Raw genomic sequence first — 13369 nt, 5'->3', positions numbered from 1 at the left:
AATGTGAGATTTCTAAAGATAGCTACAGCACTCGACCCAAGATTTAAGAATCTGAAGTGCCTTCCAAAAATCTGAGAGGGACGAGGTGTGGAGCATGCTTTCAGAAGTCTTAAAAGAGCAACACTCCGATGAGGAAACTACAGACCCCGAACCACCAAAAAAGAAAATCAACCTTCTGCTGGTGGCATCTTACTCAGATGATGAAAATGAATGTGTGTCAGTACGCACTGCTTTGGATCGTTATCGAGCAGAACCCGTCATCAGCATGGACGCATGTCCCCTGGAATGGTGGTTGAAGCATGAAGGCACGTAAAAATCTTGCGACACCGGCTACACCAGTGCCATGAGAATGCCTGTTCTCACTTTCAGGTGACATTGTATACAAGAAGGGGGCAGCATTATCTCCTGCAAATGTAAAGAAACTTGTTTGTCTGAGTGATTGGCTGAACAAGAAGTAGGACTGAGTGGACTTGCAGGTTCTAAAATTTTACATTGTTTTATTTTTGAATGCAGTTTTTTTTGTACATAATTCTACATTTGTAAGTTCAACTTTCATGATAAAGAGATTGCACTACAGTACTTGTATGAGGTGAATTGAAATATACTATTTCTTTTGTTTTTTTACAGTGCAAATATTTGTAATCAAAAATAAATATAAAGTGAGCACTATATTCTGTGTTGTAATTGAAATCAATCTATTTGAAAATGTAGAATGTAGAAAACACCCACAAATATTTAAATAAATGGTATTCTATTATTTAACAGTGCGATTAATCGTGATTAACTTTTTTAATCACTTGACAAACCTAATGAAATAGCATCTGAGTTGATCGTAACACTACATAACACGATGATAAAATGAACTAATTGGCTACATATTTCTAAAATAATACAAGAGAATATTACACTTTTGTCTACAGCCTTAGATACACATGCAAAACATTCTGCTTGAATTTTGAAGTATACGGCTTCTCTGAAAGTGAGAGGTTAAAAATTTGTGGCAGGAGTAATCTGCTTTGTCTGAACAGCTAGACCACGTATATGATGAACCAGAGTTTAATACAGTATCCACCAGGATGGTGTTTGCCCTTTTGGACCAAATTTCTTTTACCATTTTGGGAAAGAGCCAGGGTGGAGTAAGGAAAAACGAAGGAGTGGAAAAGGAAAGCACTGTTGCGTTTTCTCTCATGCCAGCCCCAATACATGGCAAATACTCTATTGATATTTGTAAAGATAACACCTTATCCTTTTAAATCTCTCCTTAAGTGATTTATTTGAAGAGCTGGTCAGAAATTTTCTGAAGGAATGCTTTTCTGTCAGAAAATGCTGTTGAAATTGAAATGTGACACAGGAACATGGTAGTTTTAATGACATGATGACAGAAACCAAGCAGGGTTCTGTTGGATACCTTCCTGATTTCTGGCCAGCTTGCCTGCCCAGGCTCCTAGGTCCTTGGCAACATGTCAGATGGGCTGCCTTTGGGCGAGGGCTCACAGGCTCTCCAGCAGCACGCCAAGCGGACCTTCCTCGGAGCTGACAAGGTCCCTGTCTCCTCAGCAGCTCAGAAGCCCTAGCTCCTCTGCCCACATGGCAGATTGTTGGGGCTTTGAGTAGCTTTAGAAACATTTATAAAAAGTCAAAACAAAAATATAATTAACGTTCAGTTAGAAGTTCTGAAACTTCATGTTTTGTTCTATTTCAGAATGAATTTTTTTTTAATTTTCCACAGAATGGAAATTCTAGTTTTCAGCCAGTTCTATTCACTTGCTATTGTACCTACAAATCTCTTCTAGCATCTCTTGTGAGCTCTCCTGAGCAGGGACTGTTTGTTACATGTCTGTATGGTGACTAGCACAATGGAGTCATGCTCCTTAATTGGGGCTCCTAGGCAACACCACAATACAAATAAATAATAATAAAGATGACTAATAAGAGAGCATTGGGCCAAGTCACTGAAAAAGTATCTACCTAGTAAGCCAAAGGATTCTGGCATCTGGAGCAAACCTTAAGATGCTAAGTATGCACTGGAGATGTGCAGAGGTTCATGATTACCAAGTACAGCAGAAGAGACAGAAATAGAAAGTGGACCCAGGGAACTACTGTGAGACAGGCTATAAGAGGGCAAGTAGCCCATTTTCTGGGGGAAGAAAGCTCTGCTGAAGAGCTTGAAATACCTAGCCAGATACATTGTCTTTTTAGACAACACAGCAAGACCACCTCTGTTCCATGTGGAAAAGAACTCCCAAGTGGATGACATTCTGAATGGAAAAAGGGAGATTCTGACAGGGTTCAGAAGACCTAAGGTTTGGAAAAAGATAAGAGTATGGGAAACACTTAATTACATCTTCAAAGAGAACTACCCTGAATTAGACAGTCATCAAGATGGAATCACTGGAATTTCCATGCTTCTGGAGATGGGCTTGGAATAACATGTGGCCAATGACAGGCTAAGGTAGGGGTGTGAAGGAAAGAGCCTAGGACTAGAAACACAGGCTTCTGAAGCACAACTGCTGTGTACAGTTGTTAGTTGAGTGGCTGTCAAAGCACAGATAAATATCCTATAAGTTTGTGAATAAGAAAGAGTTCCCTGGGATGATGGGGATATATGATTAAATGGGTCAACTCAGTCTTGAGCTTCGGTGGTGGCAACAGAACAATTTAAGACAAAGGCTAAGATCAGTTGGCTCTGTCCTTCCTCTAGCAAGTTTATTCATTGCTAAATAAACAAATAGGTCACCAAGAATAGCTATGAGGACTGAAGTCATTGTCGTATGGCAAGATGATAGAATGTCTTTTACACACGCTCTTTAATGGGATATTGAAGAGAGATGAAAAAAATTTTGAATAAGAAAAAGGTGCAAAAAAAGCAGTAGCCCTGATATAGAATGGTCTGGTAAGTCAGAAATAGTCAAAAGGATTTCTTGTGCACTGTGGTCCCTGCTTCTGGAAGATGACCCTCTGGCTTTGTAGAAGGAACATTAATTGTTCTGGTGAAGGAAGGAAGGAAGGAGTACATGAAAGTAGGACCAAGGCAGATAATGAAGACTTGAAAGTTGAAATTAGAAGCCCTATTTTTTTCTCGTTCCTAAAGTATGGACATCTTAATTTTAAGCTAGTTCATTAAGTGTCTGACCAAGAAGCTCCCAAAGATGCCCCCTTCAGAGTAAGGAAGAACTGCTGTTTGGCATAAAGTTCTTCAAACAAGGATTTGAGAAAGAATTAATGGTAATTTAGGTACGAGTGATCACAACTTGATTACATTTCTAATGTGAAAACAGAATAAAGTCTAAACCAGTGATATATATATTTGGTGCTTTAAAAGGGTTAATTTCACAAAGTTGAAAACAATTACGAGCCAAATTAGATGCAAGGAAGAATTTAATCAGAAAAATGTGAATTGTTTAAGAACGCTTTACTATCAATCAGAAGGCCATATTGACTAAAATACCAACTTGGTTTGGAGGGGAAGTGAAGGCAGTTCTAAAAAAAAAAAAAAATTAAAAATGAAATATTACAAATAGATGAAAAGGGAAGTTAACAGTAACAAATACAAATCAGAAGCCAGGAATTGTATACAAATGGTAAGAGAAGAAAAGGGACACAAGGAGAAATCTAGGGCTAGCTGGATTAAGTACAATAAGGAGTTTTTTAAGTCAATTAGGAACAAATGGAATCCTAACAATGGTATTAAGAACATAAGAACAGCCATACTGGGTCAGACCGAAGGTCCATCTAGCCCAGTATACTTTCTTCTGACAGTGGCCAATGTCAGGTGCTTTAGAGGGAATGAACTGAACAGGTAATCATCAAGTGATCTATCCCATGTCACCCATTCCCAGCTTCTGGCAAACAGAGGCTAAGGACACCATCCCTGCTCATCCTGGCTAATAGCCATTGAGGGACCTATCCTCCATGAATTTATGTATTTCTTTTTTTAACCCGGTTATAGTCTTGGCCTTCCCAACATCCTTTAGCAAAGAGTTCCACAGGTTGACTGTGCGTTGTGTGAAGAAATACTTCCTTTTGTTTTAAACCTACTGCCTATTAATTTCATTTGGTGACCACTCTTATCCCATGACAGCTTACTTTGCTTAAGAGCCTTTGGTGAGGGACCTTATAAAGGCTTTCTGAAAATTTAAGTACAGTATATGTACTGGATCCCCCTTGTCCACATGCTTGTTGACCCCCTCAAAAAATTCTAGCAGATTGTTTTTGTAAAAGGAAATCATGCCTTGCCAATGTTGACTCTTCCCCAACAAATTGTATTCATCTACATGGCTGATAATTCTGTTCTTTACCATAGTTTCAACCAATTTGCCTGATCCTGGCAATTACAGGCAGGTAAGCCTAAATTCAGTAGCACCTCTGGGGCCCTTTTTAAAAATAGACATCACATTAGCTATCCTCTAGTCATCTGGTACAGAAGGTGATTTAAATGATAGGTTACAGACTGCAGTTAATACTTCTGCAATTTCACATTTGAGTTCCTTCAGGACTCTTGGGTGAATACATTCTGGTCTTGGTGACTTATTACTTTTTAGTTTATCAATTTGTTCCAAAACCTCCTCTACTGACACCTCAACCTGGGACAGTTCCTCAGATCTGTCACCTAAAAAGAACGGCTCAGGTTTGGGAATCTCCCTCACATCCTCAGCTGTGAAGACCGATGCAAAGAATTCATTTAGTTTCTCCATAATGGCTGTATCCTTGAGTGCTCCTTTAGCATCTCGATCGTCCAGTGGCCCCACTGGTTGTTTAGCAGGCTTCCTACTTTTGATGTACTTAAAATGTGTTTTGCTATTACTTTGAGTCTTTTGCTAGCTGTTCTTCAAATTCAAATTCTTTTTTGGCCTTCACTTGCCAGAGTTTATGCTCTATTCTATTTTCCTCAATAGGATTTAACTTCCACTTTTTAAAGGATGCCTTTTTGCCGCTAACCACTTCTTTTACATTGTTGTTTAGCTATGGTGGCGCTTTTTTGGTCATCTATAGTTTTTAATTTGGGGTATACATTTAAGTTGAGTCTCTATTATGGTGTCTTTAAAAATTTTCCATGCAACTTGCAGTGATTTCACTTTTGGCACTGTACCTTTTGATTTCTGTTTAACTAACTTCCTCATTTTTATGTAGTTCCCCTTTCTGAAATTAAATGCTACCATGGTGACCAGCTATATTCACCTCTTGGACCAGATGCTGTGCTCCACTGAGGACTAACTCAAGAACTGTCTCTCCTTTTCTGGGTTCCAGGACTAGCTGCTCCAGGAAGTAGTCATTTAAGGTGTCAAGAAACTTCATCTGTGCATCCCATCCTGAGGAGACATGTACCCTGTCAGTATGGGGATAGTTGAAATACCTCATTATTATTATTATTTCTTAATTGTATAGCCTTTCTAATCTCCCTGAGCATTCCTCAGTCACTATCAGCATCCTTGGTCAGGTGATCAGTAGTATATCCCTACTGCTATATTCTTATTATTCAAGCATGGAATTACTATCCATAGAAATTGTATGGTACAGTTTGGTTCATTTTAAGATTTTTATTTCATTTGACTCTACGCTTTCTTTCACATATAGGACCACTCCCCCACCAGCACTACCTCTTCTGTCGTTATGATATATTTTGTGTATATTTCGATATATTGGTCCGCTACTAGATGGAAATGGTAGAATTATCGATAATAATGCAGAAAAAGCAGAAGTGTTTAGTAAAATTTCTCTTTTGTATTTGGGAAAAAACAGATGATTTAGTCATATCACATGATAACACTCTTTCCATTCCACTAGTATCTCAGGAGAATGTTCAACAGCAGCTACTAAAGTTAGACGTTTTTAAATCAGCAAGTCTGGATAATTTGCAACAAAGAGTTTCAAAAGGGCTGGCTATGGAGCTTGCTGAACCAGTAATGTTGATTTTCAATAAGTCTTGGAAAACCAGGGAAGTTTCAGAAAACTGGAAGAAAGCTAATGTTGTGCCACATATTTTAAAAGGGTAAAGGGGATGACTCGGGTAATTATGGGCCTGCCTATCTGATAATCATCATGGGCAAGCTGGAGCAACTGACACAGGACTTGATTAATAAAGAATTAAAGGAGGTAATATAATTAATGCCAATCAAAATGCGTTTGTGGAAAATAGATCCTGTCAAACTAACCTGTTATTTTCTTCATGAGATTATGAGTTTGGTTGATAAAGTTAATAGTGTCAATGTAACAAACTTACACTTCTGTAAGGTGGTTAACTTGGTACAGCATGACATTTTGATTAAAAACTAGAAAGATATAAAATTAACCCAATACACTATAAATGGATTAAAAGCTGTTTAACTGATAGGTCTCAAAATGTAACTGTAAATGGGGAATCATCATTGAGTTGGTGTGTTTCCAGCAGGGTCCCTCAGGGATTGGTTCTTAGCCCTACACTATTTAACATTTTTAACAACCTGGAAAAAATATAAAATCATCACTGATAAAGTTTGCAGATGACAGAAAAATTTGGGGGGAGAGTGGTGAATAACAGAGTATAGGTCACTAGTACAGAGCAATATAGACCACTTGGTAAAGTAGGTGCAAGCAAATAGTACATGTTTTAATGTGGCTGAATGTAAACATATACATTAGAGAAAAGAATGTAAGCCATATTTACAGGATGGGGGACTCTATCCTGGGAAGAAGCGACTCAAAAAAATGTGGGCGTGATGGCAGATGATCAGTTGCACATGAGCTCCCAGTGCAATGCTGTGGCCAAAGAGGGCTAATGCAATCCTGGGGTGCATAAACAGGGGAATCTCAAGTAAGAGTAGAGAAGTTATTTCACCTAAGTATTTGGCACTAGTGCGACTGCTGGTGGAGTACTGTGTCCAGTTCTGGTGTCCACTATTCAAGATGGAAGTTGATAAACTGAAGATGATTCAGAGAAGAGCCATGAGAATGATTAAAGGATTAGAAAACATGCCTTATAGTGATAGACACAAGGAGATCAATCTATTTAGCTTAACAAAAAGAGACTGTTAAGGGATGACCTGATTACAGTATCTATATGAGGAACAAATATGTAATAATGGGCTCTTCAATTTCACAGAGAAAGGTATAAAATGATCCCATGGCTGGAATTTGAAGCTAGACAAAGCTAGAAATAAGGCGCAGATTTTTAAATGAGGGTAATTAAACCACTGGAAAAACTTATCAAAGGTTGTGGTGGATTCTCCATCAGTGTCAATTTTAAATCAAGAGTGGATGTTTTCCTAAAAGATATGCTCTATGAATTATTTTGGGGGAGTTGCATAGCCTGTTATTATACAGGAGGTCAGACTAGATTATCACAGTGGTTCCTTCCAGCTTTAGAATCTATGAATCTAAGAACTCTGCAGGCTACAGTTAGCACAGCCAGGGATTTAACCAAAAGGAGGTCTTCATTCAAATACTTTGAAAATATATCAAAGTAGATGGTCTTCATAGGCAGGTAGTATAAAGAACAGGATGCCAAAGGTTCAAAGGGCAGCTCCATTAACACAGATGAGCTCCCCATCCGACAGTGGATGAGTCCATTACCAGCATCTTGGCAGATAGACTTATATTCTCTAACCTTAACTGAATTCCTTTACAGACTGTATTCTTGGTCTAACTATATACTTTACTTGTTCAGTACACACAGTAAATAGAGATAACAATGAGCAATATAAAAAGTAAAAAAATGGAGACTGCATCTCTATGCCTTATACTGTGGACATGCAGAGAGAGGAGCAAATTCTGGAGGTATGTTAGACTATTTACAAGTGGTCCTGAAGGCTACCAGAATTCCCAGTTCACAGGCTTTTTCTTCTCATTGATTTTGTCATCAGTGAACATTTTTTGCCATTGAGCTAAGAGATGCTTGATGCAGTAGGACAATCTCTGCAATCTCAAAGGGATGGATTAATGTTCTGGATGCATGGATATTTCTGGAAAATCTAATTAATAATTTAAGGGAAAAACTCAGGATCTTTTATAAGTCAATAAGAGTAATAACTCTATATATAGTTTAAATCATGGCTTGATTTAGCTATAGCTAGCACTAATATATATATCTGATCTTCAAGCAGACCAAGACTATTATGAAACTGACTTCTAGAAGTAATGGGTTTGGCAAAATGATAGCAGACCAGTGTTTTGGAAATAGTAAATCTCAATGTTGACTTTTGGGAAGAAATTGGATAGAACACAGAGTACTATCTTCTGTTGATGGAATGTAAAGTACTGTTATTTTATAACAGTTCTCCAAGCTTGGGCATCGCCCTGGCAGAAACAAAAGGCATGAAAAAGGCCACTCTGAAGAACAGGAATTAGAATACCACCTCTTGGAATGGTTCAAATGTTTTTTTGGTTAAAGACTAGAGTACCAGCTTGAGCATCTATATGAGAAATATCTTAATTTCTGGAGGTTTCAATAACATTCATGTCTTTTAAAAATCTCTTGACATGTGAGCAAACTGCAAAGTCTGGAGTTATCTGAATTCAGCATAATACACAAGGGTGAAATTACTGAATTAGTGGATACCCAAACACCAGACCATATTGTAAAAGTAGAATCTGCAAAACACTTAGGATGCTGTAGACTTCATGCATTAGGTTATGATGTTTACCTGAGTGTCTTACATATATTAATGGTGTTAGCCTTTGTCATTATGAGGTTTAATGCTGCTGGATTTGGAGGAAGCATTAAGTCCGGAGAAAAGGTCATAGCTGAATAAAAATAGCAAGAAGTGTCTTCTTATCACATCTGGGAACCAAAGCCTGGGTCACCAATTTGGTGCCACAAGTATCATCCTGGCCCTTTCCTGTCAGACCAGTATTTTTCAACAGTCCAGTCCCATTTAACAGTCAAGAAGCTGAAGGGCATTGTGACAAATGAAGTATGGGGGGGTGTAGCGCCCTTTGATGGACACCCAGACAGCCAGTTAGCTGTAAAATCCCTCTTGGTAGCTGTTCTCTACTTGCTTTACCTGTAAAGGGTTAAAAAGTCCCCCAGGTTAAAAAAAAAAAAAGTGGGCTGTGCACCAGCCTCACGCCAATGTTTTCAGCCACCCCAGGACTGACAGAACGAGTGTACCACTCCATTGACACAGGTGATGCTCGCCCAATTAGAGCCCAACCCTACCAGATGGCTCCTCAAGCCGAAACCGCAATAGAAAGGGAGTTCAAGGACATGTTACAGATGGGTGTAATCTGCCCCTCTGAAGTGCATGGGCCTCTCTAGTGGTTCTGGTTCCCAAACCAGATGGGGAAATCCGCTTGTGAGTGGACTACTGTAAACTACATGCTGTAACATGCCCAGAAAACTATCCAATGCCATGCACAGATGAGCTATTGAAGAAACTGGGACGTGCCCAGTTCATCTCCAGCTTAGACTTAACTAAGGGGTACTGGCAAGTGCCGCTAGATGACCCAGCCAAGGAAAGGTCAGCCTTCATCACTCATGTAGGGCTGTATGAATTTAATGTGCTCCCTTTCGGACTGCGAAATTGACCCGCCCCTTCCAGAGATTGGTACATAACCTTCTGGCTGGATTTGGGGAATTTGCAGTCGCCTATTTCGACAATGTGACTATATTCTCTCATTCATGGGCAGAACACCTGGAACATCTCCAAGCTGTCTTCTAGCACATAAGGAAGGCAGGATTAACCATTAAGGCCAAAAAGTGTCAAATAGGCCTAAACAGGGTAATGTACCTTGGACAGGTGGGTCAAGGTACTATCAACCCCCTACAGGCAAAGGTAAATGCTATCCAAAACTGGCCTGTCCCTAAGTCAGAGAAGCAGGTCCAATCCTTCTTGGGCTGGGTATTACCGACGATTTGTACCAAACTACAGCCAAATTACCACCCCAGTGACAGACCTGACCAGGAAAACACAACCAAATGCAGTTCAGTGGACTGAGAAGTGTCAAGTATCAAAGGGGTAGCCGTGTTAGTCTGGGGGGTGGGGTGGGGGGGGTGATAAATGAAGTGTGTGTGTGTGTGTGGGGGGGGGGGGGGGCGCGTAAGCTCCCTTTCATGGACACCCAGCCAGGCAGTTAGCTGTAAAATCCCTCTTGGTAGCTGTTCTCTATTTGCTTCACCTGTAAAGGGTTAAAAAGTCCCGCAGGTAAAGAAAAAAAAAAAAAAAAAAGTGGCCACCCGACCAAAAGAGCCAATGGGAAGGCTAGAACTTTTTAAAATTGGGAAATAAATTTTCCCTTGGTCTGTTGCTCTCTCTGGGCTGAAGAGACAGGCAGCAGGAATGCTGTGTAAAGTTTGAAACAGATATGAAAACCATCAGATCATATCTAGAACTTTTAACAACCCAAATATGTAAGTAAATTAGGAATGTTTAGAAAGACACGATTAGGTTTATTTCTGTTTATTTTTTAAGGCTTGTAAACTCCTCTGTGCTAACCCCAGATGCTTTTGTTTCCTTGTAACCTTTAAGCTAACCCCCAAGAAAGCTATTTTGGGTGCTTAATTTTTGGAATTGCTCTTTTAAAAACTAGCAAAAGCCTAAGTTCCAGATGTATTTTCTTCCTTTTTGTTTTTAATAGAATTTACCTTTTTTAAGAATAGGATTGGATTGTTGGTGTCCTAAGAGGTTTGTTCATGTTGTTTGATTAGCTGGTAGCAACAGTTAATTTCCTTTGTTTTCTTTCTCAGCTCTTCCACAGAGGGGGAGTGGGAAAAGGGCTTGAGGGTACCCCACAGGGAGGAATTCCCAAGTGCTCCTTCCTGGGTCCAGAGGTTTTTTTTGTATTTGGGTGATGGCAGCATTTACCAAGCCAAGGTCAGAGAAAAGCTATAACCTTGGGAGTTTAATACAAGCCTGGAGTGGCAAGTATTAATTTTTAAAATCCTTGCGGGCCTCCACCTTCTGTACTCAAAGTGACAGAGTGGAGATTCAGGGTTGACAGGCATATTCTTCCAGTACTGTGACTCCCCAGAGTCTACTCCTGCATCTCTTCCTTTGATAAAGCAACTGGGGGGGGCCTTGCGATTCTCCTCTGTGACAAACATGGCAATTCCCAGCTCTCCTATTTGTCCGCTATGGCTGCATTTATACTAAAAAATTCCACCTGAAGCTACAGTACAATCTATCCTTATTAATCACCCTGCTTCAGGTGTACACCGTGTGCCCATCCTCATATAACAGTGCCCGCACGTGTTGCAGGGCCTATAGATTGTTGCATCTATCCCACAATTCCTGGCACAGTTCCCTGGAGCAAGTGCATAACATATTACAGGCAGAACTGGTAGCAATGCCAAACACTTTCTATTAGTTACTTTCATTTAACTTTGCTGAACTTCAACCATTTGGGCTGAATTTTCCATGCTGGATGGCTGAATGTTTTTAGAATATTTCACAAAACAAGTTAAGTTTTTTCTCAGAACAAGGCTGGAAAGAATTATGTTGTTTTGCCCATCTTGAAAAATTCTTACAAACATTTCACTAAGACACTAGCATCTCTATGCTTTAGAGCAGGGATGTGAAACTGGAGGGTATGGGGTAAGGTCGTGCTGCCCTGGTATCAGGAATATGCCTTCTGCTGCCCTCATGAAAAAACTGCCCAAATCTGGCCAAATTATAAGCCTCAAAAAAAAAAAAAGAAACCCTGAAGTTCACACATACTCACTTGAGACTTGAAGTTTGGTAGAAACAGTCAATGAAGAGTCTGTCTGCACTGGGCTTGCACCAGGGCTGCAGGTGGTGAGAAGGATTTTCCCTGCAATTGCTCTGCCCTGCAATCAGGGGCCACCGTGGTGTTTGGCATAGGAAATGAGAGGAGGGAGTCTGTCTCTCCTGTGCTCTCAATGCTTCTGGTTGCTGATGCCCAGGAGAAATGAACAATGCATTTTGAATGGAACACAGGGTGAGGAGCAGAGCATAGGTAGTGAGGGGAGGTGCATCCATGTGGAAAAAATAGTATGATGATGATTCTATAATTAAAGACGGTATCTTAATGCATATGCACAAGGGGACCCTAATCTCAGAGTTGCAAATGCCATGGCAGAATCATCAACCTTTCCCGCAAAACTGCTGCTGGACCAAATTCAGGCCTGGAGACCCAAGGGAACTATTCTGACTAGTGCCACCATCTTTGGGCAGTAGTACTATATTCACACTATTCATATCTCCATCCCCCCATCTCTCAACAAAATACTGAGTTTTTACTGAGGACTTCAGCCTAAAACAGCCGCTCTTACTATACTGTACTAGAAGGAAAGCAGTACCTAGAGTCAGTCAGAGGCAAAAAAGGATATCCCAGATCTCTTCCTCCACTGTTTCTATAAAGGTAACCTAACAAGTCTACAAAAACAAACTAAAACTGTGATGCTGAGAGAAAAGGTTAACTTATTAAATTGTAAAGTTATATCAGCATTCCCCCCCTTAAAATATAAATACCAACAGAGAAAGATTGTGAGGACAGAAGCAGGTAAAAATGGAAGAAGAGATATGGTAAATTAGGCAGGAAAAAATGAAAAAAGCCAGACAAAGGGCTGGAATTGATACAAAAGTTAATTGTATATCTATATCACCATCATGAAACTTCAGTTGTCTCTGATATTTCCTTAATGTTCCACAGCCAGCTCGAACATAATGAGCCAAATATCCAAAAAGAACTTATTACCAATCCTAACATCTTGTCTACCTCCTTCAATCTATTCAAAATCCCACCGCCTCCCATCACTATGCCATCACTCCACCCGATTCCCTTTATTAGCATCCTAAAAAACGAAAACATAAAAAACATATAACACTACACACACACACACCCACACACACACCCATAAATTCAAGTTCCTTGTCCTTACTTTCAAGGTTCTGCAATATCTCATCCCTACATATACAGAATCTCCATTTAAAACTTCCTCATACACGTCTACTAAATTTCTATCCTTACTTTTCCCTTCATCTTTTCCTGTTCGGACTTTGTGCCTCCTTTCATACTGCCCTCTATGCTTGGAACACCATCCACTTATCCACCAGTATCTTCTCTCCCTCCCTTTCACGCTTCTTAAATCCCATTTCTTCAATAAAGTCATCATAAACTGGTTTCCTCACTTTCTTAGCAACCAAATAGGTGTAATATGTACTTCCATCCTGTTAACGGTGCAAAAAGTAAATGAGGGAAGCAAGCAGTAGATCACACTTCAACAGGTTTATGCTGCCCATTGGTGAGGTGGTTTAAGAGCTTTAGTGTTCCAAAGGTTGCTGAATTGCCACCAGTCACTGAGTGCATGGATCCAGGAGTGGGAATATTTAGCTTTTAGGGAAATATGGCACACAGACAAAAAAGCTTTTTGAAATAATTTTTTCAAAGTTTTCCCATGAGATTTCTGCGGCTGTTTAGAGAACCATTTGTTAAT

At 39.8% G+C, this 13369-nt stretch overlaps 1 protein-coding gene across 3 annotated transcripts in view; it reads right to left on the bottom strand.

Annotated features, from left to right (window-relative positions):
* The window catches only part of LCORL (ligand dependent nuclear receptor corepressor like), a 181214-nt gene that overhangs the window by 55675 nt on the left and 112170 nt on the right, over window positions 1-13369 (bottom strand). The gene's annotated exons all lie outside the window — the stretch shown is intronic.

This window comes from Emys orbicularis, chromosome 5, assembly GCF_028017835.1.
Source record: "Emys orbicularis isolate rEmyOrb1 chromosome 5, rEmyOrb1.hap1, whole genome shotgun sequence".
NCBI classification, from domain to species: Eukaryota; Metazoa; Chordata; order Testudines; family Emydidae; genus Emys; species Emys orbicularis.
The sequence above is the reverse complement of the archived record's forward strand: the minus strand, read 5'-3'. Positions and strand labels throughout refer to the sequence as shown.